Here is a 6,738-nt window from a genome sequence, read left to right as displayed (position 1 = left end):
TGTGTGTGTGTGTGTGTGTGTGTGTGTGTGTGTGTGTGTGTGTGTGTAATGCGGGGAGGGGGGTACTGGAGAGGAATCCGGAGGGTTGGGGAGGGGTACCGGATGTTAGGGAGAAATCCGGGATGTCGGGGAGGAATTCTGGGTGTGGGGAAGAATCTGGGGAGTTGGGGGGAAGTCGGCGGCGTTCGGAAAGAACTAGGGTGTTGGGGAGGGACCCAGGAGGGTGGGAAGGAATCCGGGAGGGTGGGGTGGGCTTCGAGGTGTCAGGAAGGAATTCAGGGTGTTGGGGAGAGATCTGGGGTGTTGGGGAGCAACCCGGCGAGGGGGGTGAGGAGGAATCTGGGTCGGGGAGGACCAGCGCCACCCAGGAGGGCAGCTGAGGGCTGAGGGGGGCACCGAACAAGGGGCGCGAGGGCACCATGAGCGGGGGGTGGGGGGAGCAGCTGGTCGCGAACCCTAGGGGAAGCAGCAGCCTCCCCAGCCCAACCCAGCAGGCGCTGGGTCCCCTCGCCACCTACCCGGGGTCCCGCTCCATCGATCGTCGGCGCGGGGGCTGGAGGCCGGGAGGCCTGGCGGCGGTGCCCGCGGGTGGCGGGGCATTGAGGGCGCGCGGGCGGCTCCACCCCCCGGCCTCCGCCCGCCCCTTCCGCGTCCCGCGGGGAGCGAGGCAGGAAGGTGAGGTCACACTTTCTTCGCGGGACAGGGAAAGTCCCCGAGGCGCCCCGCAGCGACACCCTGCGCCCCACCTCGGGCTGCCATCTTCCGCGACTTTGGGCACATCCCGCGCGGGCGCTGGGGACCACGAGGGACAGAGCCTTGCCCTCGGAGCGCCCGCAGTCTAGGGAGAGAGTAACTACAATTTAAAAATTAGATCATCTCAACTAGTGATAATGCTCTCCACGGAATAGAACGGGGGGATAGGGTAATAATTGGGGGAGAGCTACCCGAAATCGGCCACCCTGGGGGGGGTTGGGGATCGCCAGGTGCCTGGAAGAGGGGCAGCTGAGATGGCATATCTTACGCTGCAAACATAACATTTAAGAATTCATAAGGGACCCTAACCTTTTGGGGGTCCTGAACCCAGTGCACACATGTCCACTGGGCATAGTTAAGATGTGGGACCACCATACTTTTAGGGACCCACGAAAATGTTTTCATTTCTTTTCAAATCAGAAAGAAAACAATGAATATGGTTCTTCCTGGGTTATATTCGTCTTTATACCAACATGGTTGTAAATATAATTTTTATTCGTTTATTTATTTTAATGGACAAGGACCTGTGAAAGTCGTAATGCCTTTGACCGGGTTTCTTTGTCAGTTTGGAGAAGCTCAGAGCGTCTTCTCAAAATACCATTTGTAGATGCGTAAAACAAAATACAAGAAGTTACAAGGAAGTCCATTATGTTGAAATACATCTATTAAAATATTTCGTTTTCTTAAAGATTTTATTTACTTATTTATTTGAGAGAGAGGGAATGAGAGATAGAGAGCACGAGAGGGAAGGAGGGTCAGAGGGAGAAGCAGACTCCCCACTGAGCAGGGTGCCTGATGCGGGACTCGATCCCGGGACTCGATCCCGGGACTCCAGGATCATGACCTGAGCCGAAGGCAGTCGCTTAACCAACTGAGCCACCCAGGCGCCCATATTAAAATATTTCTAAAAAACGACTTAGTGATCCATTATCACTAAATGGATAAACACAATGTGGTCCATCCATACGTGGGACTATCATTCAGCCTTCAAAAAGAAGGAAATCGGTATCTGCTACAACGTGGATGGATCCTGAGGACATCATGCTCAGTGAAATAAGGAAGACACAAAAGGACAAATCCTGTCTGATTCCACTCATAGGAAGTGCCTAGAAGAGTCAAATTTATAGAAAAAGGAAGTAGATGGTGGGAGCCAGGGGCCGGGGGAGGGGTGGGGAGTTAGTGCTGAATGGGAAGACGGAAAGTTCTGGGGACAGAGGGTGGGGGTGGCTGCACAACAGGGTGAGTGTGCTTCATGCCAAGGAGCTGTGCAGTTAGAGATGGTTAAAGTGGTAAGTTTCATGTTAAGTACATCTTACCACAAATTTAAAATTGTGTTTAACACGTGTAAGATAATCACTTTAAAATCCTTTTGAAATAGAGCTACACTGAAACAAACAGGCTTCGGGCTACGCCTGTATATTTCCCACCACCTTAACTGACAAGATCTAATAGCCACAGGTGTCTGCCCTATTTCGAGTTGTTTGCCGCAAAGCAATCTAATATGAAAATATCTATGGATTTCTATTGAGGACAAAGTCACAAGTCCTGCTGGTGCCTTCATTTATAATTGAGAAAATGGCAAGTGTTGGTCAGTGAAAATAAAGACGTGATTTCCCCCCCCATTACTTCATGAATTCCATCATCAGGTTCCCAAGAGGTCTGTGGACCCCAGGCTAGAGTTCGTGTAAAGAGTCATGAGAGGAGGATCAAATGGAAGTTAAATTAATGCTAATTCCTCCCCACCTAGTGCACCTTACTTAGTGTGTGTCTCTGGTGGGAGAGAAATTTTATTGAGTACCTACTGTGTGCCACGCAGGTCTAGGCTCTGGGGATCCATTGGGGAGGAAGAGAGAAGTGGTCCCTACCTTTGGGGCCTCTGCAGCTAGGGAGGGAGAAAGCTTAAGCCCATCTTCCCATGCCTCTTGGGTGCCCCGCCCTTGCCCCACCATCTCCAACTTTTGGGAGTTTCATTAGGTACTTGTCCCCACACCAAACACATCTTGGCGGTCATCTGATCCATGTTTTAAAATAGCCTTCTCAGCGGGCGCCTGGGTGGCTCAGTTGGTTAAGCGACTGCCTTCGGCTCAGGTCATGATCAGAGTCCCGGGATCAGAGTCCCGGGATCGAGTCCCGCATCCGGCTCCCTGTTCAGCAGGGAGTCTGCTTCTCCCTCTTCCCTCTCGTGCTCTGTGTCTCTCATTCTCTCTTTCGCAAATAAATAAATAAAATCTTTAAAAAAATAAAATAAAATAGCCCCCCCAGGGGGATTGGAATGTGCCCATTTCATAGGCGGGAATACTGAGGCTCAGAGAAGGTACCGTGGAGGGGGCACCCGGGCTTCCGGGGGGAACCCTGAGCTGCAGATGAGTAAGTCCGACTGCCTGCGATGGTTTCACTAAGCATGGCTGTATTACAACTGACTGAGTCCCCAGTCATCGGACATGCTGCTTGCTTCCACTGTTCCCCGGGAAACAGCCAGCACCACCTCCTAAGGTGGTGGTTGTGAACACCGCGCAGGGAACGGCTGAGTGCTGGGTTCAAATCCTCACTCTGACACTTTATAGCTGTGAGGTGGGGCCGAGGGTGAGCCCGCTGAATCGTGCCTCAGTTTCCCTACCTTGTAACCTGGAGATGCTAACAGCACTGTCTCGAGGGGTCGATGACCCCTTAGGTGACTTAGTGGACAGCGTTTCTCTAGGATGGCTGTGGAGAAGGGGAACTTCTCAGACTTCTCAGACGTGGAGAATATACATTTTCACTTTTACTAAATACTGCCCGACTGTTCTCCAAATTAGCCCTCCCTGGTTACACTCCCCCCGGAAGTGAACAAAAGGGCTCATTTCCCCCATCACCTCCGCATGTCACTTTCTCTTTCTTAATTTGTATTGAAGGATAAATCATAGACCCTAAAGAGTAAATCTTAACCAGACAGCTCAGCGGACTTTTGCATCCATATACACTCCCTGTAGCCAACATGCAGATTGAGACATGTATACGTCATTTCCAGCCCCTGGAATGCCCTGAGCCCTGTGGTCATCTCTCTTCTGATTTTTCTCACCATAGCTGAGCCTGTGTTTTGAAATTTCATGGACATGGAATCAGGGTATGGGTTCTCTTGGGTCTGGTTTCTTTTGCTCAATATGGCGCCTGTGAGTTTCACCGATGATATCGCTCTGGACCTTAAAAAAATGAAACAGCCAGTTATTTTACCAGCAAAACGAGCTAATTCAGGAATAACGGAGGAATTGCAATTTGGGATGGCAAGACATGGCAAATCATAGCCAAGTCCAGAGAACAAAGGGGAGGAGGAAGCTGGGAGGGACTGCTTTGAAGGAAAGTCCATTGGAGGAGAGGATGACTTCTCATTGAGCTGTGGTGGTTCTTCATTGGCTGAGTGGTGGTGGTTCCTCATTGGCTGGCTGGGCTGTCGCTGGGCCGGAGAAAACCTTCCTCCTGCTGGGGTAGTAAAGTAGGCTTGTTCCTGCCGGAGGTTCCTGTGTGAGAGCTCCCCGTTTCTGGGTTTTCTGACTCCATTCTAAATGAGGTTTCTCTTTATTAATTTTCTTTTTTTAAAGGTTTTTCTTTTTAAACAAGTATTTCTTGATTTTTAAAAAGATATTTTAGTTATTTAAAGTAGACTGCACACCCAATATGGGGCTTGAACTCATGATCCCGAGAGCAAGATACCCAAGCTCCACTGACAGCCAGCTAGGCACCTCTTTATTAGTTTTCATATTGTGAATATCAGTAATTTATCCATGTTCTTTTTTTTAAAGATTTTTTATTTATTTGATAGAGAGAGACACAGCAAGAGGGAACACAAGCAGGGGGAGTGGGAGAGGGAGAAGCAGGTCTCCCGCCGAGCGGGGAGCCCGATGCGGGGCTCGATCCCAGGACCCTGGGATCATGACCCAAGCCGAAGGCAGACGCTTAACGACTGAGCCACCCAGGCGCCCCTCATGTGCTCTCTTTTGGATACAAACTTGGGTTTGGGGCTATTAAGAATAAAGTGGCCATGACCATTTGAGGTCCTCTGTGTGGACATCTGGTCACATCGAGCTTGGGTATAAACTCAGGAACACTGAGAGCTAGAACAGGGGAGGTGCCCAGGTTGTAAAGGTTTGTAAAGGTTTGTAAACCTTTGTCCAAACCCAGAGGCCCTGGGAGAAGGTGACAGCATCCCATCACCGCTTTGCTGATGAGAAAGCACAGAGGGTCATTTCAGTTCTCTAGTGGGGCTGGAGGGAGACCCCAAATCTCCCTTCTCACGCCTGTGTCTTGGTTGGGGAAGACATTGTACTGGTCTATCCCATTGCTCCAGCACCAAGCATTTGCTTCCCTGCCCCCCAAGACCGCCACTGTTACCCTCTGCTGGAGATGTGCCCACACCCTTAGCCCTAGTAACATAAGCGTGACTCCATGATGTTTAGTTACTGCAGCGAAACACAGTGCAGCTTTTAAGTACGGGGAGAAATATTCTTGTCTAAGCGGTAAGACGTGACAAGAAGGTCTCAAGAAGGGGCTGGCAAGCTTTCCATGTAAATAAAGGGTCAGGTAGTAAATATTTCAGACTTTGGGGGCACAGTCTCTATTGCATATTTCTGTTTGCTTTAACACCCTTTAAAAATGTAAACTTTTGTGAGGCACCTGAATGGCTCAGTGGGGAGAGCATGGGACTCTTGATGAAGAAAGAAAAATGTAAACTGTTCTGAGCTCATGGGCCATGCCAACACACAAGCAAACGAACAGCCCTTTGGGTGGAATGTGAGGATTTGCGCTTTTGGTCTAAATCATTTTGCACAGTGACTGCACGTAGAAAGTATTCATTACTAAGTTTGAGAGGCAGGTTTTCTGGTGTATCTAATTTTTTTTAAAGATTTGTTTATTCATGAGAGACAGAGAGAGAGAGAAAGAGGCAGAGGGAGAAGCAGGCTCCCCGCTGAGCAGGGAGCCCAATGCGGGACTCGATCCCAGGACCCTGGGATCATGACCTGAGCCGAAGGCAGACGCTTAACCATCTGAGCCACCCAGGCGCCCCTGGTGTATCTAATTTTTATTTTGCAATTGCATCTTCTTTTTCCCATATTGCCCCGAAATGTTGAATCTTTTTTTTTTTTAATTGAGATATACTTGGCAGAGAGCACAATATTCGTTTTAGGTGTAGCACATAATGATTTGATAGGTGTATATGTTGCAAAATGATCACCCCCAATAAGTCTAGTTAATGTCTGTCGTAGCTACAGTTGTTTCTCTTGTGGTGAGAAGTGTTCAGATCTACTCTCTTAGCAACTTTTAAGTTTACAATACAGTGTTGATTACAGTCACCACACTGTTACATCCCCAGGACTGGTTTCTAACTGGGGGTCTGTACCTTTTGATCCCCCCTCACCCATTTCTCCCACCTTCCACCTACAATGTTTAATCTTCAGATCCAGCAAAAGGGGATACAGCCAATTCTTTTAAGCATCCACTTTATATATGTCCAAACATGCACGTGGCATTAAGAGCAGTGAGCGTGGGGGTCTCGAGAGGGAAGGGGACTGTGCCAAGCCCTTCCTATCCACCAGGCAGAGAAGAGGCTTTTCATACCCACTCTGTTGAGTCTCAAAGAGGTGACCTGGCCAAGTCCCACGGAAAGGGGCAGAGCTGAAATTTTCCCTTGGGGCTGGTTTCAGAGACTACGTCCTTATAAGCTGCTCTCCAATCTCCCCAAGCCAGGCTGGGCTCTTTCCGTATGTGTTTTCTGGACAAGTTGCTGGAGTGAGCTAAGTGGGTGAGAGGAGCATTTAAGGGTTCACTTCAGAGGGTCCAGCTCCTAATGGGGGAGACCAAGGAGAGTGCAAAGCGGCTCAGGGACCTCCCAACCTCCAGAAAAAAGCCAAGGTCAAGATCAAGGTGTGCAGGAGGCCCATCTTGGCTTCTCCTGTACCTGCCATCCTTCCCTTGGCCCTCCCCATTGGCAATCTGGCCACCCACCCCACCCCC

General features: G+C 49.8%; 1 protein-coding gene across 1 annotated transcript in view; it reads right to left on the bottom strand.

Moving 5' to 3' along the window:
• TICAM1 (TIR domain containing adaptor molecule 1) overlaps positions 1-642 on the bottom strand; it is a 13,045-nt gene extending 12,403 nt beyond the window's left edge. The window contains exon 1 of the mRNA XM_025861386.2: positions 519-642. The gene's annotated coding sequence lies outside the window, so the exon portion shown is untranslated. The remainder of the gene's footprint in view (positions 1-518) is intronic.
• Positions 643-6,738: the final 6,096 nt, after the last annotated feature.

This window comes from Callorhinus ursinus, unplaced genomic scaffold, assembly GCF_003265705.2.
Source record: "Callorhinus ursinus isolate GAN/ISIS: 27379988/994484 unplaced genomic scaffold, GSC_fseal_2.0 scaffold77, whole genome shotgun sequence".
Lineage (NCBI taxonomy): Eukaryota > Metazoa > Chordata > Mammalia > Carnivora > Otariidae > Callorhinus > Callorhinus ursinus.
This window is presented reverse-complemented; position numbering and strand designations above follow the sequence as displayed.